Here is a 27,913-nt window from a genome sequence, read left to right on the forward strand (position 1 = left end):
GTTTTCACAAACGGTTTAGGCATGTTGGGTCACTCCTGTCAGAGTGATGGTTTCCTCAGAAACTAGAGCCTAATATACACAGTGAAATAAGTCAGAAAGAGAAAGACAAATATTGTATACTAATGCATATATATGGAATCTAGAAAGAGTACTAATGATCCTATTTGCAGGGCAGCAAAGAAGAGATGCAGACATAAAGAAGACTTTTGGACACAGTGGGGAAGGGAGAAGGCAGGATGCTTTGAGAGAGTAGTGTTGAAACATATACATTACCATAAGTAAAATAGATAGCCAGTGGGAATTTACTCAGGGAATCTAGAGGGCTGGGATGGGAAGGGAGGTGGGAGGAAGGTTCAAGAGGGAGGGGACATATGTATACCTATGGCTGATTCATGTTAATGTATGACAGACACCATCACAGTATTGTCAAGTAATTATCCTCTAAATAAAAATTAAAGTTAAAAAAATTCAAGTCTTCAGACACCAGCCAAGGGCTGTATTTGTAAATACCTTAAATAATATATCTCTTGGTGTGAAAATCTCCAGTTCTTCAATCTGATTTTCAGTAGCTGATTAAACTTTCCAGGATTAAGCACTCTTCATTGCTTTCTGCTTTCAATCATGGTGCACACTTGGAGCTATCCTTACGAAATGGGTTATGTTAGGAGACAGATGACACACAGTAATTCATCCAAGCAAAATTTAACACAAAAAGTTAATAAACTATGTTAAGAGAGTAATTATAAAGATGTGAAACATTATATAAGCATATTTTATGCTGAGGAAGAGTACCCAAAGGAGGACAAACTTAAGAGTGCTCATCTCCACAAGGTTGTGATTCAGGCCTCATTGGAGAATGTGTAGTTGCAGCCCATTGGATGGTGCCTCTGCCAGGCCAGCACCAGCCAGCACTACAGGGAGATATGAAGCTGAGGTGCCCCTACACAATTGTCCTAGGTATAAAAAGGTGGCTGAACTTCAAAGAGCAGTTATTAAATGCTGGCTTTCCTAGGAAGAGACTGAGGATGGCACTCTGAGGTTCTGTAAGGGAAAGATTGAATGGAATGGGGTAAGATCTGTTTGATCAGAGCTGTGTGTACTCGAAAGGAGTTTTAAGACAATGGAAATCCATAGCTGAGAAGCAGAAATACTTTTTTTCCCTACAGATGAATTTAGTTTACCATTAGGATGATCAAGATGGAACACTGGGGGATGAATCAACAGTAGCATCCGGTAAATCAGAAATTACTTACACCTTTGATTGTCCTGGGTTCCTCCCACGTTAGTATCCCAGACAGATGATCAACTCAGTCAGTTCAGTTGCTCAGTCATGTCCGACTCTTTGCGACCCCATGGACTGCAGCACGCCAGGCTTCCCTGTCCATCACCAACTCTTGGAGCTTACTCAAACTTATGTCCATTGAGTCAGTGATGCCATCCAATCATCTCATTCTCTGTCGTCCCCTTCTCCTCCCACCTTCAGTCTTTCCCAGCATCAGGGTCTTTTCCAATGAGTCAGTTCTTCGCATCAGGTGGCCAAAGTATTGGAATTTCAGCTTCAGCATCAGTCCTTCCAATGAATATTTAGGACTGATTTCCTCTAGGATGGATTGGTTGGATCTCCTTGCAGTCCAAGGGACTCTCAAGAGTCTTCTCCAACACCACAGTTCAGAAGCTTCAATTCTTCGGTGCTCAGCCTTCTTATAGTCCAACTCTCACCTCCATACATGACTACCGGAAAAGCCATACCTTTGACTAGATGGACCTTTGTTGGCAAAGCAATGTCCCTGCTTTTTAATATGCTGTCCAGGTTGGTCATAGCTTTTCTTCCAAGGAGTAAGCGTCTTTTGATTTCATGGCTGCAGTCACTATCTGCAGTTATTTTGGAGCCCAGAAAAATAAAGTCTCTCAGTGTTTCCATTGTATGAGTTAAATGCTTTGGCTAGGCAGGCTATGGCTCAGGCATTTCAATTCAGGTACTTGATCTTGGATCTGGAAGAGTTGGTTAAATGCTGACAGATGGTAAAAATGTTGCTCAGGTTCAAGGATATTGCTGTTTTTGAACTTGTCCTGGTGCATTTGGAAGGTTCTTTTTTCATTATTAAAAAAGTTTCTCAAGAAAGAAGTTTTAAAAAACATTCAGCATTATTAAACTGGTTATTAAAGGTCATTTTATTTTTGGAGAAAGTATGATTTACTTTTATTTCCTTTGCTAACATAAATTAGTGAAATATTTCAATAAAAAAAGCATTTTTTGGTGCTCTTGAGCACATAAAAGAAGTATATTAACTAAAGCATTCAAATATCCACTCTGTGTGACATACTAATCTAGGAATATAAATCTAACCCTGTTAACCATGAGAAAGGGTATATTTTAGATTGTTGTTATTTAGTCACCAAGTTGTGTCCAACTCTTTTGCTATCCCATGGACTGTAACCCACCAAGCGCCTCTGTCTGTGGCATTCTCCAGGCAAGAATACTGGAGTGGGTTGCCTTTCTTTCTTCAGGGGATCTTCCTGACCCAGGGATCAAACCTGTGTCTCCTACTTGGCAAATGGCATCTTACCCCTGAGCCACCTGGGAAGCCCTATATTTTAGACAGTATTATTTATTTTAATTTGACTAAATCAACTGGGTCAAAGTTGCACGTTGAGGTAGAGGAGTAACCTCAAAGACCTGCTTCTGAAGCTTTCATCCAGACCCTTTCTTCTATGTAGTATGCAAACAGTCATGCTTACTGTGATAGGCAAAATTGATAAAATGTGGTTAAGATTAGAAAATAACCTAAGTCTAAACTTACCCTGCTAAGTTGCTTCAGTCATGTCCAACTCTGTGTGACCCCATAGATGGCAGCCCACCAGGCTCCCCCGTCCCTGGGATTCTCCAGGCAAGAACACTGGAGTGGGTTGCCATTTCATTCTCCAATGCATGAAAGTGAAAAGTCAAAGTGAAGTCGTTCAGTTGTGTCCAACTCTTAGCGACCCCATGGACTGTGGCCCACCAGGCTCCTCCGTCCATGGGATTTTCCAGGCAAGAGTGCTGGAGTGGGGTGCCATTGCCTTCTCCTGAGCATGAGTCAATTATAAACCAAGACAACAGACCTGAAAATTTTCTATCAGGACAAGTCACAACTTATAAAAATCTAATAAACAATTTAACATAAACTCACTGGGTATGTTTAACATAAAGATACACATAAACACACACACACACAGTAAAACAGATACACAAGACCAATAACAAAAACAACTTCTGAGGAGATGTAATTTCTATTATGATGTTGTATGTATTCTAAAAGAAACTTCAAATCTTTTTTTTTTAAATGAGCCAGAGTATTTTTAAATAGTTTTGAATATCTTTTTTTTTTTTGCTGCTAATTTTTATCTCCTGAGTCATGATTTGATCAAATTATGATCTCAATCCCAGTTTTGTTTATGTCCATCAACTTCACATACACACTTCATTCTGTATATTAGTGTGATCTGTCCTTGTGTATAAACTGAGTGGAATAGAAATCATATCTATCCTGAGGATGCTTTGAAATTTATTTTGTTAATGTTTGTAAAACCCATTAAGATTCTGTAAATGATGTGTTCTGATTGGTAAGGAATTGTTTAGACATATGTTTGTTGCAGTTCAATTGTTTAAAAAGACACCACCCTTACGGCAGAAAGTGAAGAGGAACTAAAAAGCCTCTTGATGAAAGTGAAAGTGGAGAGTGAAAAAGTTGGCTTAAAGCTCAACATTCAGAAAACAAAGATCATGGCATCCGGTCCCATCACTTCATGGGAAATAGATGGGGAAACAGTGGAAACAGTGTCAGACTTTATTTTTCTGGGCTCCAAAATCACCACAGATGGTGACTGCAGCCATGAAATTAAAAGACCCTTACTCCTTGGAAGGAAAGTTATGTCCAACCTAGATAGCATATTCAGAAGCAGAGACATTACTTTGCCAACAAAGGTTCATCTAGTCAAGGCTATGGTTTTTTCCTGTGGTCATGTATGGATGTGAGAGTTGGACTGTGAAGAAGGCTGAGCACCGAAGAATTGATGCTTTTGAACTGTGGTGTTGGAGAAGACTTGAGAGTCCCTTGGCCTGCAAGGAGATCCAACCAGTCCATTCTGAAGGAGATCAGCCCTGGGATTTCTTTGGAAGGAATGATGCTAAAGCTGAAACTCCAGTACTTTGGCCACCTCATGCGAAGAGTTGACTCACTGGAAAAGACTCTGATGCTGGGAGGGATTGAAGGCAAGAGGAGAAGGGGATGACAGAGGATGAGATGGCTGGATGGCGTCACTGACTCAATGGACGTGAGTCTGAGTGAACTCTGGGAGTTGGTGATGGACAGGGAGGCCTGGCATGCTGCGATTCATGGGGTCGCAAAGAGTCGGGCACGACTGAGTGACTGATCTGATCTGATCTGATCTGAACTTCTTTTGTAATTTAAATTTCAACTTTGATATTCCTTAATGCAAATTGCTGTCATTGGACAGCAAGGAAATCCAACCAGTCCATCCTAAAGGAAATCAGTCCTGAATATTCATTGGAAGGACTGATGCTGAAGCTGAAACTTCAATACTTTGGCCACCTGATGCAAAGAACTGACTCATTGAAAAAGACCCTGATGATGGGAAAGATTGAAGGCGGGAAGAGAAGGGGACGACAGAGAATGAGATGGTTGGATGGCATCACTGACTCAATGAACATGAGTTTGAGTAAACTCCGGGAGTTGGTGATGGACAGGGAAGCCTGGCATGCTGCAGTCCATGGGGTCGCAAAGAGTCGGACATGATTGAGTGGCTAAACTGAACTAAATGAAATTGACACATTTAGTTCTAAAGTTATATAAAATCTAAAGTTACATAAATGAAAGCAATGTAAGTGAAAGTGTTTTATTAAAATCCAAAATGCCATGGAAGAGTAGCATCAATTTATAGCAGTTAGCAGCACAGACATCCGGAGAAGGCAGTGGCACCTCACTCCAGTACTCTTGCCTGGAAAATCCCATGGATGGAGGAGCCTGGTAGGCTGTAGTCCATGGGGTTGCTGAGAGTCGGACATGACTGAGCGACTTCCCTTTCACTTTTCACTTTCATGCATTGGAGAAGGAAATGGCAACCCACTCCAGTGTTCTTGCCTGGAGAATCCCAGGGACGGCAAAGCCTGATGGGCTGCCGTCTATGGGGTCACACAAAATAGGACACGACTGAAGTGACTTAGCAGCAGCAGCACACACATCTTATCAGAAATATTTTGATTTTGTTTCATTATGTTAAGAGATATTTAGTAACTGTTAATGAAAGCACTTGTGAATAACAAGCATTTAAAAAACTTCCTGATTGGATGCATTTAAAAGATTCTGTATCAGTTGTTCCTTTGTCTTACTTTGTTATGTTCTCCACATTTATCAGATTTTTTCCCCCTTGGATTCTGCTTTTGCTAAGAAAATGTTTTTATCCTGCAATTAAATTTGCAAACACTAACATGGCTTCCCAGCTATTGATAGTGGTAAAAGAACCCACCTGCCAATGTAGGAGACATAAGAGAAACCAGTTCAGTTCCTGGGTTGGGATGATCCCCTGGAGGAGGACATGGCAACCCATTCTTGTATTCTTGCTTGGAGAATCCCATGGACAGAGGAGCTTGGCAGGCTATGGTCCACAGAATCACGAAGAGTAGGACATTACTGAAGCGACATAACACACACTCACAACATATCTAATGTCTATTGTAGGTTCAAAACAGTATTTAATATTCTAGTCTTATTTTCTATTGCATTATGTTTTTTATGGACCAAAACTGATTATATTAGTCTTTTATTTACATTCTCTTTTTATATCATAAAGTTAAGAAATTATGTTCTGCAGATTTTTGGTAAAATGTACTTACTCATTTTTAAAATAATTGTGAAGCAATGTTTATTGTGTAGTTTGCTCCAACCAATAATATGAATCATGGAAGTCACCCAAAAGTATCAAATCATTAGTCTAAACCATCTGTCCCATTTCTGTAACAGTGCTATGTCCTTAACCTACCCTTGATTATGTTAACAGAATGTGTAAAACCCCCAGTTCCTATTCCTATTTGTTCTACTTTGATTTAGTGTCATTATGACCTAGAGTTAATCAGTTTTCTGCTGATCCAACAGATTTAATGTCTAATTTGTCTTCATTTACTTGTCAATGGAAAACGGTGCAGTTGTAAGTTTTGTTACTTTATGATGGTCTAATTGATAAACATTTCAATCACATTCTTTGCTTTTCTAAAATGTTGCTTTCATATAATTGAACAACTGTGTGCATCCTAGGTTGCTTCAGTTGTGTCCAGCTCTTTGCAACCCCATTGTCTGTAACCTGCTAGGCTCCTCTGTCCTTGGGATTTTCCAGACAAGAGGATTACAGTGGGTTGCCATTTTCTCCTTCAGGTGATATTCTGGATCCAGGTATCAAATCTGGGCCTTAGACATTGGCAGGTGGATTCTTTACCACTAAGCCATCTGGGAAGACCAATTGAACAACTAACTCCCCTGAAAATGGGTGAAAATACAGTATAATAGAAAGAATTGAAATATAGAGATGAAGACTAGCAAGTGATATATACTATTTATATCAAATATGGTAAAATTTGTCATTTAAGAGTAATAATTTTATCTTAATTTTTGATGGTAGAACTATATTGAAAATACTTTTTCATGTATTTTCCTAATCAAACATACTTTTAATGTTCAGTTTTTCAGCCTCCCCCCCACCCCACCCCCACCACCACACATACATGAAGACATGGATATTTACATACTCACTGCAATGAGAAATGAGAAATGCAATGAGAGGATTTCTATTTTATTATTGTTAAAAGAGGCAACAGAGAAAGGGAAAGGACCAGAGTTGTCAAGTCAAAAGTATATGCATATAATGTGCCCAGAACAGTGCTAGTCTGGTTACATCAAAATATAAAATATTGTCTCTACAATCATAAAGGTAAGATATTCTTAATGTAACATCTAGCAAATAGTTCAAAACAATAGAGTTGTCAAGATCACCTGCACTATGGGAATTCAGAGAAGAGAAATAGTCTCTGAAACCTTTCCTTGTTTATGATCATATAGAATTAATAGAAAAATATTTGCGCCTTGGTAAGTGTTGAACCTGTTTTAAATTACCCATTTCCCATAATTGAGCACTAATTTATTATTTCTGTCTCATCTCCTCACTATGCTTTTCCTCATATCTGAGTTGCTAAACATGATCAGTGCATTCACACTGCCGTGATCATGTAATTCTTCTGCCTCATTATTATCCCCCTCTTACCCTCTCAACAAAATCTTTATCTCATTAGCTGCTGTTGCTGAAATGCAAGAACTTCTCTGAGTTCTCTCCTCCTCTCTCCACAATTGGAAATAATTGCTCCTTTTCTATACCTCCTAATACCTTTTTTCTGTGTCTCTTTAATGCTCATAATTTTGGCTTAGTTTTATTGTTTGATTACTTATCTACATATCTTTTTACAGTTTCAGTTTAGAGTTTATGACATATTTATCTTTGTTTTTCTTCACCCTCATGCTTAGTCTTGTAGGTAGTAGTTGTTGGTCAATAGGTATTCGGTTGACCAAAACATTTGTTCAGCTTATTCCATAAGATCTTACAGGAAAACTCCGACAAACTTCTTGTTCAACCCAATACTTTAAAATTTTAATGCATTTGTTTGATGTAGGGGATGTGATTTTAATAAATTAAATTAAAGGTGGCGCTAGTGGTAAGGAACCCGCCTGCCAGTGCAGGCAACGTAAGAGACCCAGGTTCGATCCCTGGTTTGGGAAGATCCCCTGGAGAAGGAAATGGCAACCCACTCCAGTATTCATGCCTCGACAGAGGAGCCTGGTAAGCTATAGACCATGAGGTCGCACAGAGTTGGACACGACTGAAATGACTTAGCACACACACATATAATTAAGTTTTATATTAATTAACATTTCTCCCACAGAGAAGTTTAGGCCCAGATGGTTCACTAGTAAGAACCCTTTTGGAAAACAAAGAATGAGGGTTGTTCCCAAGTTGTTATATTTAGTCAAGATTACTGTGATACCAAAGTCATTACACAAAAGAAAAATTATACATCAATACTACTCATGAGTATGGTGTCAAAAAATTTTTGATCAAATAGTAACAAACCAAACACAGCATTTTATTAAAAATATTATACATCGTGATCAAATTGGGTATATGTTGGAAAGGCAATGTTTTTCTTTTTAACATCCTAAAGTCAATATAATTCACCACATTAATAGAATAAAGGAGAAAAATGGAAAAATGTATGACCATGTAAATAGTTGTAGTAAAAGCATCTACCCATGATACAAAGTTTCAGTAAACTGAGAATAGAAGGAAATTCCTCAACCTATAAAAGGTCTGTCTACAAAAATGCCACAGTTATGATACTTCATAACGCTGAAGGACTGAATGTTTTTGACTTAAGATTAGAAACAAGACAAAGATGTTTACTCTTGCCATTTTTATTCATTTCTGTACTGGACGTATCGGGCAGTGCAGTACAATAAGGGTGAGAAATAAAAGCATACAAATTTCAAAGAAAGAAGTAAAGCTCTGTTTTATTCATGGATGATATGATCTTTAACAGAGAAAATTCTAATAAATTCACAAAAAGGCACTAAAATATATGTTTAACTGGGTGCAAGATCATTAATTGTTTGCTTTTACATGAAGAACAATTGAAAATTAAAATTAATCTAATGATACCATTGAAAATATTTTCCAAAAACTTGAAATGCATGTTTATCCCTACAAATTTAACAAGATATGTGAAAACTGGTGTACTGAATGAGGACTGTAAAAGCATTGTAGATGAAAAATAAAAAAGACCTAATGTAGGGAGAGATATACCATGTTCATAAATTGGAAGAATAAATATTGTTATGATATCTGTTCCTCCAAAATTCTACTATAAACTCAATGAAATTCCAAACAAAATCCAAGTAGGCTGTTTTTTCAGACACTGATGTGTTCTAAAATGTGTATGCAAAGTCAGGGCTTAGAATAGCCAAAAAATTTTTGAAAAACAACAAATTGGAAGGATTCTCTGATTCCAGACTTACTATAAAGCTACAGTAGTCAAATCAACATGGCAGTGGCATGAGGAGAGAGTGAAAGATCAATGGAACAGAATAGAGAGAGGGTGGAAATATTAATACACCATCACATATGTGGTCGGGCCCACCCCATCCTTGCTCGGCCCTCCAGCTGCCCCGGTGGCCCACCCCCATCCCTCTTGGACCTCAAGTCCTTCTCCCCACCGACTACTTCTCCCTGCCATCCCAGGAGCCTGGTGCCCAGCTCTAGTCACACAGGGGAGCACAGCCGAGAATGTAAGGTTACTGAGGAATGAAGGATTGCGGGCTCCTGCAAACAACAGCTTTATGAGTATGGCAAAGGAAGATGGCAGAGTAGAAAGATGTGCACTCATCTTCTCCTGAGAGAACTCCAACATTACAACTTGCTGCTGAACAACCATGGACAGGAGAATGTTTGATCCCACCAAAAAAACGTATTCCACATCCAAGAGCAAAGGGGAAGCTCCAGCAAGATGGTAGGAGGGATGAAATCACATTTAGAATCAAACTCCATACCCACCAGAGACACTCAGAGGGCTCAAACAAACCTTGTGTGCACCAGGACCCAAAGACCCCACAGAGACTGAGCCAGAAAGTGTTTGAGTGTCTCCTGTGGAGGTACGGATGAGCAGTGGCCTGCAGCAGGGACAGGGGCTCTGGGTGCAGCAGACCTGGGTATGGCATAAGCCCTCTTGGAGGAGGTGGCCATTAACCCCACCATAGAGCTGCCAGAACTTACACGGGGCTGCGGAAACAGACTCTTGGATGGCACAAACAAAACCTTGTGCTCACCAGGACCCAGAAGAAAGAAGCCATGACCCCCCAAAAGATTGACCCAGACTTGTCTGTGAGTATCCAGGAGTCTCTGGCAGAGGCATGGGTCAGTAGTGGCCTGCTGCAGGTCAGGGGTACTCAGTGCAGCAGTGCGTGCATGGGACTTTTTGAAGAAGGTTGCCATTATCTTCATTACCTGGACCATAGTTTGGCCTCAGTTCAAAAAACAGGGAGGGAACACAGCCCTGCCCACCACAGAAAATTGGATTAAAGATTTACTGAGCATGGCCCCACCCATCAGAACAAGACCCAATTTCCCCCTCAGTCTCTCCCATCAGCAAGCTTCCATAAGCTTCTTATCTTTACCCACCAGAGGGCCAACCACAAGCACAGACAACTAATCAAATGAATGAAAACCACAATCACAGACAACTAATCAAACGGATCACATGGACCACAGCCTTGTCTAACTCAGTGAAACTATGAGCCATGCTGTATAGGGCCACCCAAGATGGATGGGTCATGGTGGAGAGTTCTGACAAAATGTGGTCCACTGGAGAGGGAATGGCAAACCACTTCAGTATGCTTGCCTTGAGAATCCCATGAACTGTATGAAAAAGAAAAAAGATAGGACACTGAAAGATGAACTCCCCAGGTTGGTAAGTGCCCAATATGCTACTGGAGATCAGTGGAGAAATAATTCCAGAAAGAATGAAGAGACAGAGCCAAAGCAAAAACAACACCCAGTTGTGGATTTGACTGGTGATAGAAGTAAAGTCCAATGCTGTAAAGAACAATATTGCATAGGAACCTGGAATGTTAGGTCCATGAATCAAGGTAAATTGGAAGTGGTCAAACAGGAGACGGCAAGAGTGAATATCAACATTTTAGGAATCAATGAACTAAAAAGGACTGGAATGGGTGAATTTCACTCAGAGGACTATTATATCTACTACTTTAGACAAGAATCCCTTATAAGAAATGGAATAGCCATCATAATCAACAAGAGTCTGAAATGCAGTACCCTCGATGAAATCTCAAATGACAGAAAGATCTCTGTTTGTTTCCAAGGCAAACCATTCAATAACACGGTAATCCAAGTCTATGCCTGACCAGTAATCCTTAAAGCTGAAGTTGAACAGTTCTATGAAGACCTACAAGACCTTCTAGAACTAACACCAAAAAAAAAGATGTCCTTTTCATTACAATATGGGACTAGAATGCAAAAGTAGGAAGTCAAGAAACAACTGTAGTAACACGCAAATTTGGCCTTGGAGTACAAAATGAAGCAGGGAAAAGGCTAACAGTTTTGCCAAGAGAACGCACTAGTCACACCCTCTTCCAACAACACAAGAGAACACTCTACACATGGACATCACCAGATGGTCAATACTGAAATCAGATTGATTATATTCTTTGCAGCCAAAGATGGAGAAACTCTATACAGTCGGCAAAAACAAGACCAAGAGCTGACTGTGGTTGATCATGAACTCCTTATTGCCAAATTCAGACTTAAATTGAAGAAAGCAGGTAAAACCACAAGACCATTCAGGTATGATCTAAATCAAATCCCTTACAATTATACAGTGGAAGTGAGAACTAGATTCAAGGGATTAGATCTGATAGACAGAGTGCCTGAAGAACTGTGGATAGAGGTTCATGACATTGTACAGGAGCCAGTGTTCAAGACCACCCCCAAGAAAAAGAAATGCAAAAAGGCAAAATGGCTGTCTGAGGAGGTCTTAAAAATAGTTGAGAAAAGAAGAGAAGTGAAAAGCAAAGGAGAGAAGGAAAGATATACCCATTTCAATGCACAGTTCCAAAGAATAGCAAGGAGAGATAAGACAGCCTTCCTCAGCAATCAGTGCAAAGAAATAGAGGAAAAAAATAGAATGGGAAAGACTAGAGATCTCTTCAAGAAAATTAGAGATACCATGGGAATATTTCATGCAAAGATGGGCTCAATGAAGGACAGAAATGGAATGGATCTAACAGAAGCAGAAGATATTAAGAAGAGGTGGCAAGAATACACAGAAGAACTATACAAAAAAGATCTTCATGACTCAGATAATAACAATAGTGTGACCACTCACCTAGCAACAGACATCCTGGAATGTGAAGTCAAGTGGGCCTTAGAAAGCATCACTACGAACAAAGCTAGTGGAGGTGATGGAATTCCAGTTGAGCTATTTCAAATCCTGAAAGATGATGCTGTGAAAGTGCTGCACTCAGTTGCCAGCAAATTTGGAAACTCAGCTGTGGCCTCAGGACTGGAAAAGGTCAGTTTTCATTCCAACCCCAAAGAAAGGCAATGCCAAAGAATGTTCAAACTGCCACACAATTTTACTCATCTCACACATAGCAAAGTAATGCTCAAAATTCTCCAAGCCAGGCTTCAATAGTCTGTGAACCATAAACTTCAAGGTGTTCAAGCTGGTTTTAGAAAAGACAGAGAAACCAGAGATCAAATTGCCAACATCAGTTGGATCATCAAAAAGCAAGTTCCAGAAAAACATCTACTTCTGCTTTATTGACTATGCCAAAGCCTTTGACTGTGTAGATCACAACAAACTGTGGAAAATTCTTAAAGAAATGGGAATACCAGACCACCTGACCTACCTGCTGATAAATCTGTATGTAGGACAAGAAGCAGCAGTTAGAACTGGACATGGAACAACAGACCAGTTCCAAATCAGGAAAGGAGTACGTCAAGGCTGTATATTGTCACCTTGCTTATTTAACTTATATGCAGAGTACATCATGTGAAATGTCAGGCTGGATGAAGCCCAAGCTGGAATCGAGATTGCCAGGAAAAATATCAATAACCTCAGACAGAGATTCAGATTACACCACCCTTATGGCAGAAAGTGAAGAAGAACCAAAGAGCCTCTTGATGAAAATGAGAGAGCAGAGTGAAAAAGTTGGCTTAAAGCTCAACATTCAGAAAACTAAGATCATGGAATCTGGTCCCTTCACTTCTTGGCAAATAGATGGGGAAATAATAGAAACAGTGAGAGACTATTTTTGGGGACTCCAAAATCACTGCCTATGGTGACTGCAGCCATGAAATTAAAGGATGCTTACTCCTTGGAAGAAAAGCTAAAACAAACCTAGACAGCTTATTAAAAAGCCAGAGACATTACTTTGCCAACAAGAGTCCATCTAGTCAAAGCTATGCTTTTTCCGGTAGTCATGTATGGACATGAGAGTTGGACTACAAAGAAAGCTGAGTGCAGAAGAATTGATGCTTTTGAACTGTGGTGTTGGAGAAGACTCTTGAGAGCCCCTTGGACTGCAAGGAGATCCAACCAGTTCATCCTAAAGGAAATCAGTTTTGAATATTCATTGGAAGGACTGATGCTGAAGTTGAAACTCCAATCCTTTGGCCACCTGATGCAAAGAACTGACTCATTGGGAAAGACCCTGATGCTGGGAAAGATTGAAGGCAGGAGGAGAAGGGGATGACAGAGGATGAGATGGTTGGATGGCATCACTGACTTGGACATGAGTTTGAGTAAGCTCTGGGAGTTGGTGATGGACAGGGAGCCTGGTGTGCTGCATTCCATGGGGTTGCAGAGTCGGACACGACTGAGTGACTGAACTGAACTGAACATATATGGTCAATTGATTTTTTTTTTAAGTTACAGGGCACTTCAGTGGGGAAAGAATAATCTGTTACCAGTGTGGCTGAAACAACTTCTATTATATAAGCAATAATGAACCTCAACCTTTGCCTCATACTGCTATGAAAATTAACTCAATGTGGTTCAAAGACCAAAATGTAAAAGCAAACAATATGAAAACAGAATATAGGAGACTATCTTTGTGACTTGGTGTAGGTGAATTTTTAAAATATATTACTTAAATAGTACAAAGAATGTATGCCCAGAATATAGAATATTTTTAAAGAAAAACTCTTACAATTCTGGACATACAAATGCAGGGAAATGAATCTAAACACAGATCTTACAGTCTTCACAAAAATTAACTCAAAGTAGATTGTAGACCTAAATTTAAAAGCAGAATTATAAAGCTCCTATATTGCAGCATAGGAGAAAATCTACATGACCTCAGGTATAGTGATGACTTTTTAGATTCAATACTAAGGACATGAATCATGAAAGAAATAATTGGTAAGTAGACTTCATTAATAAAATTTCTCCTCTGTGAAAGACAGAGTCAAGAGAAAGAAGAGATAAGCCTAAGATTGGGAGAAAATATTTGTTAAACATATATCTGCTAAAGGACTGTTATCCATAATATACAAAGAACTCTTATAATTTAGCAGTTTGAAAACTAACAACTGACTTAAAAATGGGCCAAGGCCTTTACAGACACTTCATCTAAGAAGATATACAGATGGCAAATAAGCATATGAAAAGATGTCCCATATCATATGTTATCGGGGAAATGCACATTAAAGCCAGAGTGAGGTAGTATTGCACAATTGCTAGAATGGTCAAAATACAGAAACCTGGCAGTACCAAATGCTGACACAAGATGAGCTCAAATGTGAAGCAAGGGAAACTTACTTATTGCTGATGGGGATACAAAATGGTACTGGCACTTAGAAGACAGTTACTACAGAACTAAACCTACCCTTGTCAGATGATCCAGAGCAATCTTGCTTCTTGATATTTATCTAAAGTAGTTGAAAACTTTTGTCTACACAAAAATCTGCACAAGGATGTTTATAGCAGCTTTATTCATAATCGCCAAAACTTGGAAGAAACCAATATGTCTCTCAGTTGGTAAATGGATCAAGTGTGGTACATCCAGACAATGGAATATTAATCAGAGATTTTTTAAAAAGCTATTATTCAGAGCTTTGAAATGAGCTATGAAAAGCCAGGAAAAGGTGTGGAGGAAACTTAAATGTATGTTACAATAAAAAGAAGCCAGTTTGAAAAGGCTATGTTCTATATGATTCTTTATGACATTCTTGAAAGGGCAAACCCATAGAGACAGTAAAAAAGAACAGTGGTTGGGTTCAGAGGGTGAATAGGTGGAACACAGGATCTTTAGGACAGTGAAAATATTCTGTATGTTATCATAATAATATATACATGTCAGTATGAAAGTGAAAGTGAAAGTCACTCCACGGTGTCCAACTCTTTGTGACACTATGGACTCTACTCCATGGAATTCTTCAGGCCAGATACTGGAGTGGGTAGCTGTTCCCTTCTCCAGGGGATCTTCCCAACCCAGGGATCAAACCCAAGTCTCCTGCATTGCAGGCAGATTCTTTACCAGCTGAGCCACCAGGGAAGCCCAAGAATACTGGAGTGGATAGCCTATCACTTCTCCAGCAGATCTTCCCAACCCAGGAATTGAACCAGGGTCTCCTGCATTGCAGGCAGATTCTTTACCAGCTGAGCTACCAGGGAAGTCCACATGTCATTATAAATTTGTATAAACCCTTACAATGTACAGGAGTAAACTGTAATATCAACTATGGACTTTGGATCGTTATAGTGTATCAGTGTAGGTTCATTAATATCAAGTGTAACAAATGGACCTCTGTGGTGGGGGATGTTTATAAAGAGAGCTTTGCATGTCTAGCGGCTTGGGAAGATGGGAAATCTCTGTACCTTCCTCTCAATTTTGCTGTGAACCTTAAATGACTCTAAAAAGAACAGTCTTCATTAAAAAAAAAAGCTTATAATTCAACAGTAAGAAGTCAAATTAACCCAATTAAAAATAGACAAATGATTTGAAAGGGTATTTCACACCAAATCACATGTGTCTGGCCTAGCACAGGAGAAGATACTTAACACGTTGGCAGTCACAGAAGTGGAAATTAAAAGTGCTATGTGGCACCACTACACGTCTGCTGGAATGCCTAAATTAAGTGTTTCCAAGAATGGGAAGATACTAGAACTCTAATATGAATGTAAAGTGTACAAACACTTTGGAAAACATTTTGATAATTTCCTAAAAAGTTTAAAATACACTTACCATGTAACCTGCTATTTTAGGTGTTTACCTAAGAGAAACAGAAGTTTATGTTCACATACAGAATTATATGTGAATGTTCATGGGAACTTTATTCATAACGGCTCCAAACTGGAAACAACCTAAATGTCTATTAAAGGAAGAGTATATAAAAAAGTTTTGATGTATCCATACAGTAAAATACTACTTTGCATTAGAAAGGAATACACTACTGATATGTGAAAAATAAAGGTGTATCTCAAACATATTATGCTGAGCAAAAGAAGCCAGACCTAAAGTGTATACTTTGTGATTTCATTTTTGTGAAGTTCTACAAAGGATCTGTCTAATAGAGTGAGAGAAAAAAGATTTCTGGGCCCAGGAGTCAGTGAGTATTGACCAGGGGTGAGCACAGGGTAACCATTTGTGGTGATGGTTACACAAGTGTATGCTTTTATCAAAAGTTATCAACCTGAATATTAAAAATGGGTGCATATTATGTATGTAAACAATACCTCAGTAAGAAACTATTTGAAAACTAGTATGCTGATACTGCTGCTGCTGCTAAGTCGCTTCAGTCGTGCCTGACTCTTAGCGACCCCGTGGACTTCGGCCCACCAGGCTCCTCCATCTATGGGATTTTCCAGGCAAGAGTACTGGAGTGGGGTGCCATTGCCTTCTCTGGAAAACTAGTATATGTTTATGTAAAATAATCTGTCATGAAGAATAGTGTATTTTCCAAGAGTTGAATATTTTGCCTCTTATACTAAATCCTACAGAAAAAATAAGCTTGAGTCAACTTTCTAAAAGTAACCTTTATCTTTTTGAAATTAGCTTTGACCTCTTGGGCATAAACCTGATATCAATGTAGACTTCTTTGTCTCTCATTTCATAATAATAAACAATATTATTAGGCTAGAGTCAGATAAATGAACAAAAGTTTTAAGAGAGAATAGGAACATATAAATTGATGCTAGTACTCTTATGGCAGAAAATAAAGAACTAAAGAGTCTCTTGATGAAAGTGAAAAACTTGACTTAAAACTCAACATTCAGAAAACTAAGATCATGGCATCCAGTCCCATCACTTCATGGCAAATAGATGGGGAAACAGTGGAAACAGTGAGAGACTTTATTTTTTTGGGCTCCAAGGTCACTGCAGATGGTGACTGCAGCCATGAAATTAAAAGACACTTGCTCCTTAGAAGAAAAGCTATGACCAACCTAGACAGCATATTAAAAAGCAGAGACATTACTTGGCCAACAAAAATCCATCTAGTCAAAGCTATGGTTTTTCCAGTAGTCATGTATGGATGTGAGAGTTGGACTATAAAGAAGGCTGAATGCCAAAGAATTGAAGCTTTTGAACTGTGGTGTTGGAGAAGACTCTTGAGAGTCCCTTGGACTGCAAGGAGATCCAACCAGTCCATCCTAAAGGAAATCAGTTCTGAATATTCATGAGAAGGACTGACACTGAAGCTGAAACTCCAATCCTTTGGCCACCTGATGCAAAGAACTGACTCATTGGAAAAGACCCTGATGATGGGAAAGACTGAAGGCAGGAGGAGAAGGGGACGACAGAGAATGAGATGGTTGGATGGCATCACTGACTTGATGGACATGAGTTTGAGTAAGCTCTGGGAATTGGTGATGGACAGGGAAGCCTGGTATGCTGCAGTCCATGGGGTCTCAAAGAGTTGGACATGACTGAGCGACTGAACTGAAGTGAACTGAGTACTAAAGTAGAATAGCAAACCAAATGAATTCTTTGAAGTTTCCTAGATGGCCATGCAAAGAATGTCTGCTATGTAAAGAGGTAGCAGGTGGGGACACAGTGTGTTGGAACACAGCGTTTTAGAGCAATTACAATGAATGTCTCATGTACTATTAAAAGGAGAACAGTTCTCCTTAATCTAGTTTTTGATATTACTTGCAACTAAAATACTTCCTTTAATAGCAATTCTGTCCTTTAATAAATGTCAATACTGGAGAATCCCCAGGTTTAAAATATCACTGTGTACAGTAATATTATTTTGATGTGTGGATGCTACGAGGTGGACTCAGTGTACTCATTGGCCTAAAGAATTTCTTCTTCCTTTTCCTTGCTGGTATAAATCAGTTTAGGATATATAGGTAACTATAAATCTGAGAGAGATTTCAATTTTCAGAAGACCCTAATGTTGCATCTGTTGTGAATTTCACTAACTTGGGGCAAATGACTGTGGTGAAAAGATAGTATAAGATAGCACTGGAGTTATTCTCAGAAAATTTTAAGCAGAGGTTTCAGTTCAGTTCAGTCGCTCAGTCGTGTCTGACTCTTTGCAACCCCATGAACCGCAGCATGCCAGGCCTCCCTGTCCCATCACCAACTGCTGGAGTCTACCCAAACCCATGTCCATTGAGTTGGTGATGCCATCCAACCGTCTCATCCTCTGTTGTCCCCTTTCCTCCTGCCTTAAATCTTACTAGAATTGCATTTCTCTGCATTATAAAAGGTACAGTAATTTGAAGAGCAGATAAAAAAATTCTATGGGAAGAAACATACACCAAAGAAGATGAAACCATCCTTCTACCCAACCATCATCACAGGGAGACAAATATTTGTTGGGGAGGAGGAATGATTAAGTTGTGCAATTTAAAGTTTAGTCTCCTCAACTACAGAGTTTTTGTTAAACTCTAAATTGCTTGCTAATGGTTGGTATAAAGGCATTCTTTAATGAAATCAAGCAGATGTTGGTTGAGTTCTATGGTAGTTTGAACATGGAATGAATACAGTGAGGGCAAGTGGATATAGAGGAGTCAGAAGATAAAGGACACTAAATTCAAGGTTACAGTTAAATTGGTGCCTTCTAATATCAGTGAGAATGTTCACATTATTAAAATTTTTAGGGCAAGCTGACATTCATTCACTCACTCATTATTTATTTAATCAACACATATGCACTGGTTTGGAGAAGGCAATGGCACCCCACTCCAGTACTTTTGCCTGGAAAATCCCATGAATGGAGAAGCCTGGTAGGCTGCAGTCCATGGGGTTGCTAGAGTTGGACACGACTAAGCAACTTCACTTTCATTTTTCAGTTTCATGCATTGGAGAAGGAAATGGCAACCCACTCCAGTGTTCTTGCCTGGAGAATCCCAGGGACTGGGGGGCCTGATGGCCTGCCGTATATGGGGTCGCACAGTCGGACACGACTGAAGCGACTTAGCAGCAGCAGCAGCAGCATGCTCTGGTTTTGTGGTATCTAAACCAACAGACACCTCTGCAGCCATGCAGTTTGTAATCCAGTAGGGAAAGGAGTTATTTCTTAACCATTTCCTTATTTATTTAGCTGTGCCCAATCTTAGTCAGAGCATGCGGGATCTTCAGTCTTCCATGTGGCATGTGGGATCTTTAGTTGCAGCATGAAAACTCTTAATTGCAGCATGTGGAATCTACTTCCCTGACCAGGGATCAAACCTGGGCCCCCTGCATTGGGAGTACAGAGTCTTAGCCACTGGACTACCAGGGAAGTCCCAGGAAAGGAGTCAGTGAACCAAAGTCATCTAATTAGCTTTTAAAATTTTATTTGTGATAATTACTATAAAAATATCAGGGTGATGTGAAATTATGTAAGAAAGGAAACTAATTTTGGGGTACCAAAAAGGACTATCAGAGGGAGTGAGTTAAGTTCACACCTAGAGCACAAAGATTAATCATGATGAAGACAAGAGAAGAGATTGCTCCATGAATTTATTTATTAGGTTTTAGTACAATAGCGAGTAACAGAAAATGCAAATAGCAGTGGCTTAAAATGGAGAAGTTTATTTCACCCGACTTACATAACTTAGGGCTGGACTGTCCAAGGATGGACTGTCCTCATCAGTACACGGAATCCAGAATTATTCTATTTGTTGTTCTACTATGTATATCCTCTAGTTCGAAGGATTCTTCATGGTCCAGGATGACTGTTCTAGCTCTAATCATTTCATTAGCACTCCAATCAGCAGAAAGAGGAAAGGGAAGAAGGAAGGACATGCCTCTTTAAGAACATTTCTTATACCCCAGGTTTATACCTTAATAACATGGCCACATTTAGCTGTGACAGAGATTGGAAAAATGGTTTGTATTCAAAGCAGACATGTTTGTGTGCTAAGTCACTTCAGTCCTGTCTGACTGTGAGCCTATGGACTGTATGTAGCCTGCCAGGCTCCTCTGTCCATGGGATTCTCCAGGCAAGAATACTGGAGTGGGTTCCCATGCCCTCCTCCAGGGGATCTTCCTGACCCAGGGATCCAACCCACATCTCTTCTGTCCCCTGCATTGACAGTTGGGTTCATTACCACTGGTGCCATTTGGGAAGCCCCAAAGAAGATATGTGCCCAAGTGAAAATTAGGGTTCTATTACTGTAGAAAAAGAGGGCTAGGTGTTTTGTTATAGTGGAGACAACTAATAGCCTCTGTAAGAGAAAACTGTATGTACTTAGATAAACTTCTATATAAGAGAAAGTTTGGTATATTCAAAAGAAAGAGCATGCTGCTGTTTCTGCTGCTGCTGCTGCTGCTAAGTCACTTCAGTCGTGTCCGACTCTGTGCGACCCCATAGACCGCAGCCCACCAGGCTTCCCTGTCCCTGGGATTCTCAAGGCAAGAACACTGGAGTGGGTTGCCATTTCCTTCTCCAATGCATGAGAGTGAAAAATGAAAGTGAAGTCGCTCAGTCGTGTCCGACTCTTAGCGACCCCATGGATTTCAGCCCACCAGGCTCCTCCATCCATGGGATTTTCCAGGCAAGAGTACTGGAGTAGGGTGCCATTGCCTTCTCCGAAGAAAGAGCATAGTGTGTTTAAATGTTATGAGCAAATGGAAGGAAGAATGGCGAAAATTGGACAAAACTAGGTATTGCAGGTAATGGCAAATCATACACAGCCTCGGAAATCATCTTAAGAATTTTGAATTTTATCCAAAGAACAATGAAAAACTATTAAAAGTTTTAAAGGAAGAGGGTAACATTTTCAATTTCTCATATAAGAAATTTTTTTTCTCTTGTCATGTGGAGAATACTTTAGAGACTTTGGAAATATATATTGTTGTTGCATTAGTCGCTCAGTTCAGTTCAGTTCAGTTCAGTCGCTCAGTCATGTCCAACTCTTTGTGACCCCATGAATCACAGCACGCCAGGCCTCCCTGTCCATCACCAACTCCCAGAGTTCACTCAGATTCACGTCCATCGAGTCAGTGATGCCATCCAGCCATCTCATCCTCTGTCGTCCCCTTCTCCTCCTGCCCCCAATCCCTCCCAGCATCAGAGTCTTTTCCAATGAGTCAACTCTTCGCATGAGGTGGCCAAAGTACTGGAGTTTCAGCTTTAGCATCATTCCTTTCAAAGAAATCCCAGGGCTGATCTCCTTCAGAATGGATTGATTGGATCTCCTTGCAGTCCAAGGGACTCTCAAGAGTCTTCTCCAACACCATGGTTCAAAAGCATCAATTCTTCAGCGCTCAGCCTTCTTCACAGTCCAACTCTCACATCCATACACGACCACAGGAAAAACCATAGCCTTGACTAGACGGACCTTTGTTGACAAAGTAATGTCTCTGCTTTTGAATATGCTATCTAGGTTGGTCATAATTTTCCTTCCAAAGAGTAAGCGTCTTTTAATTTCATGGCTACAGTCACCATCTGTAGTGATTTTGGAGCCCAGAAATATAAAGTCAGCCACTGTTTCCACTGTTTCCCCATCTATTTCCCATGAAGTGATGGGACCAGATGCCATGATCTTTGTTTACTGAATGTTGAGCTTTAAGCCAACTTTTTCACTCTCCTCTTTCACTTTCATCAAGAGGCTTTTGAGTTCCTCTTCACTTTCTGCCATAAGGGTGGTGTCATCTGCATATCTGAGGTTATTGATATTTCTCCCGGCAATCTTGATTCCAGCTTGTGTTTCTTCCAGTCCAGGGTTTCTCATGATGTACTCTGCATAGAAGTTACATAAGCAGGATGACAATATACAGCCCTGACGTACTACTTTTCCGATTTGGAACCAGTCTGTTGTTCCATGTCCAGTTCTAACTGTTGCTTTCTGTCCTGCATACAGATTTCTCAAGAGGCAGGTCAAGTGGTCTGGTATTCCCATCTCTTTCAGAATTTCCCACAGTTTATTGTGATCCACACAGTCAAAGGCTTTGACATAGTTAATAAAGCAGAAATAGATGTTTTTCTGGAACTCTCTTGCTTTTTCCATGATCCAGCAGATGTTGGCAATTTGATCTCTGGTTCCTCTGCCTTTTCTAAAACTAGCTTGGACTTCAGGAAGTTCACCATTCACGTATTGCTGAAGCCTGGCTTGAATAATTTTGAGCATTACTTTACTAGCATGTGAGATGAGTGCAATCGTGTGGTAGTTTGAGCATTCTTTGGCATTGCCTTTCTTTAGGGTTGGAATGAAAACTGACCTTTACCAGTCCTGTGGCCACTGCTGAGTTTCCCAAATTTGCTGGCATATTGACTGCAGCACGTTCACAGCATCATCTTTCAGGATTTGAAATAGCTCAACTGGAATTCCATCACCTCCACTAGCTTTGTTCGTAGTGATGCTTTCTAAGGCCCACTTGACTTCACATTCCAGGATGTCTGGCTCTAGGTCAGTGATCACACCATTGTGATTATCTGGGTCATGAAGATGTTTTTTGTACAGTTCTTCTGTGTATTCTTGCCACCTCTTCTTGATATCTTCTGCCTCTGTTAGGTCTATACCATTTCTGTCCTTTATCGAGCCCATCTTTGCATGAAATGTTCCCTTGGTCACTCAGTTGTGTCCAACTCTTTGTGACCCCAGGGACTGTAGCTCATCAGGCTCCTCTGTCTATGGGATTCTCTAGGCAAAAATACTGGAGTGGATTGTCATTCCCTTTTCCAGGGAATCTTCCTTACCCAGGGATTGAACCCAGCTCCCCTGAATTGCAGGCAGATTCTTAACCGTCTGAGCCACCCAATAAGAGTACTCTTTGGCATACAATTGCATATTTATCAATTCTGAAAAAAACACTGGACATGAGTTCAAATCTGGATGGACATGCACTGAATGTTTGTAATAATAATTAATATCAGAAAAGCTTCACTTTCTCCTTTATAACTTTTTATTTTGAATGATTTGTTTTACAATAAGCATGTGTTACTTTAAGTTTCACTAAAAGTTAATGAATCATTTTCAGTTTTGAAAAACAAACACAAAAAGACTTTGCTGATTTGCAGACCAGATTGCTGACTCCTGTCCCTAATGATCTCTCTTTGTTTTGCCCTCCGTTTCTGATGGTTGCTTCTTCTCTGGAGTCTGCCCATTTGCCAGGTCCCTTTGCATTGACAATTCTTTTAGACTGTTTTCCTACTTTTTAATTTTGTGTTTGCATTTCTGATAGGATGAGAAGTAGCTTTGTCTCATTCCATCATCCCATTTCCCCACTCACAGGTTGTTCTCTTATATCCTGGCTCTGTCGAGCAGCATCAGTTTCTGCTTTTCTTCCAGGGACTTTTGGACAGGATGTAGATGTCCTTGGAACTTTCTTGGTGGCTCAGACGATAAAGAATCTGCCTGCAGTGCTGCAGTTCAATACCTGGGTTTGATCCCTGGGTCAGGAAGATCCCCTGGAGAAGGGAACTGCCACCCACTCCAGTGTTCTTGCTTGGAGAATTCCATGGACAGAGGAGCCTGGTGGGACTAACACTGGACATCCTTGGATTTTCTCTTCTCCTACTGCCAGCATGTTTCTAAAGACATGCACTCAAGGATTGACTAATGAGGATTAAAGAGTCTGTGTGGAAATCATATCTGATCCTTGATCCTTTTCCTGAACAGTATACACTTTAATTGCTTAGACTTACAAAATTTTTTTTTAGCCTTTAACCTTTTTATTTTGTATTGGAGTATAGCTGATTAATAATGTTGTAATAGTTTCAGGTGAACAGCACAGGGACTCAGCCATACATATACGTGTATCTGTTCTCCCCCAAGCTCACCTCTCATCCACGTTGCCACATAACATTGTAGACTTACTGAATTTTGGACTTAACATTTAAAGGCCATCAATGATAAAGTATAACATAACACAGAAATTCCTTTGTAGATATTCTGAATATTTTGAATATCTTTTGTCTCTTTAAAGAGCTCTAGAAATTAGAAACTTCCTTCTAATAAGTAGTTCTTAGAAAGATTAGAGAAGGCGATGGCACCCCACTCTAGTACTCTTGCCTGGAAAATCCCATGGACGGAGGAGCCTGGTGGCTGCAGTCCATGGGGTCGTGAAGAGTCGGACACGACTGAGCGACTTCACTTTCATTTTTCATTTTCATGCATTGGAGAAGGAAATGGCAACCCACTCCAGTGTTCTTGCCTGGAGAATCCCAGGGACTGGGGGGCCTGATGGCCTGCCGTATATGGGGTCGCACAGTCGGACACGACTGAAGCAACTTAGCAGCAGCGGCAGCAGAAAGATTATAGGATCTAGAGTCAGAGGACTTGTATTACAATCTTCCCTCAATTGTAGGATGACCTTGCAAATTGAGTAACATTGAATTGTACACAGCTAACTTCTAAACTGTCTTTAGGGGGCAGTACTAAACCACAAAATTTATAAAATAAATTTTGCTATTTTTGCTAATGCTATTGGCAAATGTTAATATAAAACAAAACTAAAATAACAATGATGAGACTTGTGATGCAATTATATATACCTCTTATTATTAGTAAAATTTTCTAGGTAGTCAAACAAATGTTAGTTTAAAACTCATTCCTTTAATGATTTATTTAATAAATAATTATTAAATTACATTATACAAAAACACATGGTAAGAGATGCAAATGTGAATAAGGCATATTTGCTTTCAGATAACTTACAATTAACTAAGATAAATAATTTGTATGTGTCTGTGTTTGTGTGTATATAACTCTTTCAGGCTAAAGATTATGATAAAAATAACGTTTATTGATGATTTTTTATGGGCTTCCACAGTAGGTAGCTCAGTGGTAAAGAGTCTGCCTGCAATGCAGGAGACACGGAAGACGCGCCTCTGATCCCTGGGTCTAGAGGAGCCCCTGGAGGAGGAAATGGCACCCCCCTACAGTATTCTTGCTGGGAAAATCTCATGGACAGAGAAGACTGGCAGGCTGCAGTCCATAGGGTCTCAGAGAGTTAGATATGACTGAGTGACAGCACTGCAGCAGCACTGATTATTTTTCATCTACCTGTCACTGTCAAGCAACTAATTTTATCCTCATATAGCCCCTTCAAGTAGGAATGATTATTATGCTTACTTTGCAGATAAGGAAACTGAGGATTAGTCAGATTATATGATTTGCTCAGTAACACAGCTTGCAAGTGGCAGAGCCAGGAATATATATCTATTTGCATATATTAAATATATATCTGTTTGACTTTAAAACTTCTGCTCTTTGCCACTGTACCATTTGTCATTTCAAAGTCTATGTGAAATAACAGAATACACAAACTGACAGAAAGAACTGAAGACTTTCAGAAGAGAGCAACATCTTTCCTGTTTGTGGTAAATCTGGAAAATTTTATGTAAGAGGTGAAATCTGAATTGTATTTTGAGGAATCAATAGTATTATAGGAGAATAATAGCTAAAAACAGTGGTTAATACTTATTCAAACCTGACTGTGTGTCAGGCACCATATATTCATTACCTTATTTTTCAGGAAAAGTTTCTAAGGGAGGTGTATACTACTGTATTTTCCCACTGCATAAGGTAAGTGACGCTGCCAGTGGTCCTATACTCTGAAAATCACACTAATTAGTAGGCTAAAAAGGAAGAGAGTTAGAGAACTTGAATTCAGGACTAATTTTAGAGTCTAAACTCTTAAGCAGTACAATAGTTGTATGGAGAAGTAAGGTGGAGGGCATGAACAAAAGCACAGAACAGATTAGGAAAGGATAAATAATTCCATTCGGTTATAGCCTCGGGTGAGTAAAAGGGAGTAAGAAAGGGGCTGAAAAATAGTGTGACCATAAAACCTTGAAGCCATATTAAGGAATATGGATATTATTTGCTCTACAATGGGAAGTACTTGAAGAATTATGAGCTGGGAACAGACATAAGCAGTTTTTCTTTGGGGAGGAGAAAGAGACAGAAGAAAAAAACTGATTATAAAATGTTGATAATTGTTAGCCAAGCATATGATTTATACTGCCATATGTATCAACCTTAATTGTGAAACCAATAATTGATCATGAGTTGGTGAAGGAGATGCCCATTTGATCATTCTAGTCATTTTTATAGATAGCATTGATCAAACATATGGATTGGATGCCCTAGAGTTAGGCAGTCTGGATTAGGATCCTTTTTCTGTCATCTCCGTGACCTTGGGTTTTACTTGACTTCTTGTGGCTTAGTTTAGTATTTTCCTGAAAGTCTTGTGTGAATTAAAATAATGAATAATAGAGGACTCAGTAGATTGTAGCACTGTATTATTGTATTATAATTATCAAAGCACTGTAGCACTATATTATATCTTACAGACAGTAACTCATTGAAGGACTATTGAAGTTCTTAATTTCTCAGTTATTGAAAATTGATAAAGGGAAATGTAAGATGTGAATGCAAAAACCAGTTGTATTGTGAAGTCTTATATGCTGTTTTTTAAAGCAACAACTTTCAGGGGGAGATGGGTGCTATTTACAATTCAGTATGTAAACTATCTTTACTAACTTCAGTAATCATAATCTATCAATGTTATACTGAACACTACACACTGAATATTTCTAGACAAGCTTATTGTCTTTGCTATTTAAAAAAAATACTACCTGCTGCATATTCAGCAGGCTCTTTTAATCTGGAATTTTTCTTTCGTTCTGGCAAAATTTCTTGCATTGTTACTTTGACAATTTCTTTTTACCTCTACTTGGAACTCTTAGTTTGACCCCTTAATTTTCTTAACTTTTAACTTCTTTTGTTCTGTCCTCTGGGAAATTTGCTCAGACTTATTTTCCATCTCTTCTGTTGGATTTTATGTATTCTCTCTCTCTGAGGATACTGTTTATAATTTTTATCTGTATATTTAGTTTGGCCTGTTAAAAGCTTCCTTCCAATATATGGTTATCATACTCTTGTTCATATTTAACTGAAAAATTAGGAACTGTTTATGTGGATGGAGTTTGTTGGGGAGGGGTTTCACAGTAGGCATTAAGGCATGGACCCCTCTGCCATTTTCCTAAGTACTTACAGATTGTTTTTCTTGAGCGGTCCAGAGGAGTATACTCTCATCTGCTACCTGGGAGATATGAGCTTAGCTGCCATGTTCTCTAAGACAAATGTGGGAAGAAGGCACAGGGGCAGGTGGAGCATCTTTATTTACTACATAGATATTCACTTAATTTCATTGTTTTTAAAGAGGCATCCCTCAGTTCATTGTGCCTGGTTTCTTAGAATTCATAATCCCTTTGCTTTAACCTCACCAGAAGGTAAATCTCCAATTTCTTGTCAGGTGGTGAAGGTTTATTTTCTTGGCTGGGTGATGAGTCTGGGGTCTAGTTTCTAATATAGAGTTTCTATTCTGTTTTAGTTCCACCAGCACCTACAAAATTTCTTGCATTATTACTTCACAGGTAGTCAATCTCTCTCATTCATAAGTCCTTTAGAGGAGTTGAATCATGAATAGATCTGCTTTTTATTCTTCCTCTTTGCAGACAGTTTGCTGTCCGAATCCTCAAGTTTTCTATATGAAATTGATAAGTCATCTGTTTATCATTGTCTAAATGTTTTCTAGATATTGCTCATCTGTTAACTTCCCTCCTGTTGTCCTTGTCCTTATGGTTTAGATCATTTTTGCAGAAGTTTTGCTGTCATTTAAGTGAGATTTGAAAAGTAGCAAAACTAAATATGTTTGCTTAGCATGGAAGTCCTATTATTAACTTTAAAAGTATCTTACAAGGGCTTCCCAGAAGACATAAGAGACAGGGGTTCAATCCCTGGGTGTGGAAAATCCTTTGGAGGAGGGCATAGCTCCCAACTCCAGTATTCTTGTCTGGAGAATCCCATGGACAAAGGAGCCTGGCGGGCTACAGTCCAGGGGTTGCAAAGAGT

The 27,913-nt window shown here is 39.5% G+C and overlaps 1 protein-coding gene and 1 non-coding gene across 6 annotated transcripts in view; one reads left to right on the forward strand and one right to left on the reverse strand.

Moving 5' to 3' along the window:
* ANKS1B (ankyrin repeat and sterile alpha motif domain containing 1B) overlaps positions 1-27,913 on the forward strand; it is a 1,156,394-nt gene that overhangs the window by 247,761 nt on the left and 880,720 nt on the right. The window lies entirely within an intron of this gene.
* TRNAG-CCC (transfer RNA glycine (anticodon CCC)) lies at positions 19,275-19,347 on the reverse strand. Its single transcript has one exon. It is a non-coding gene; the product is annotated as a tRNA-Gly (tRNA).

This window comes from Bos mutus, chromosome 5 (genome assembly GCF_027580195.1).
Source record: "Bos mutus isolate GX-2022 chromosome 5, NWIPB_WYAK_1.1, whole genome shotgun sequence".
Lineage (NCBI taxonomy): Eukaryota > Metazoa > Chordata > Mammalia > Artiodactyla > Bovidae > Bos > Bos mutus.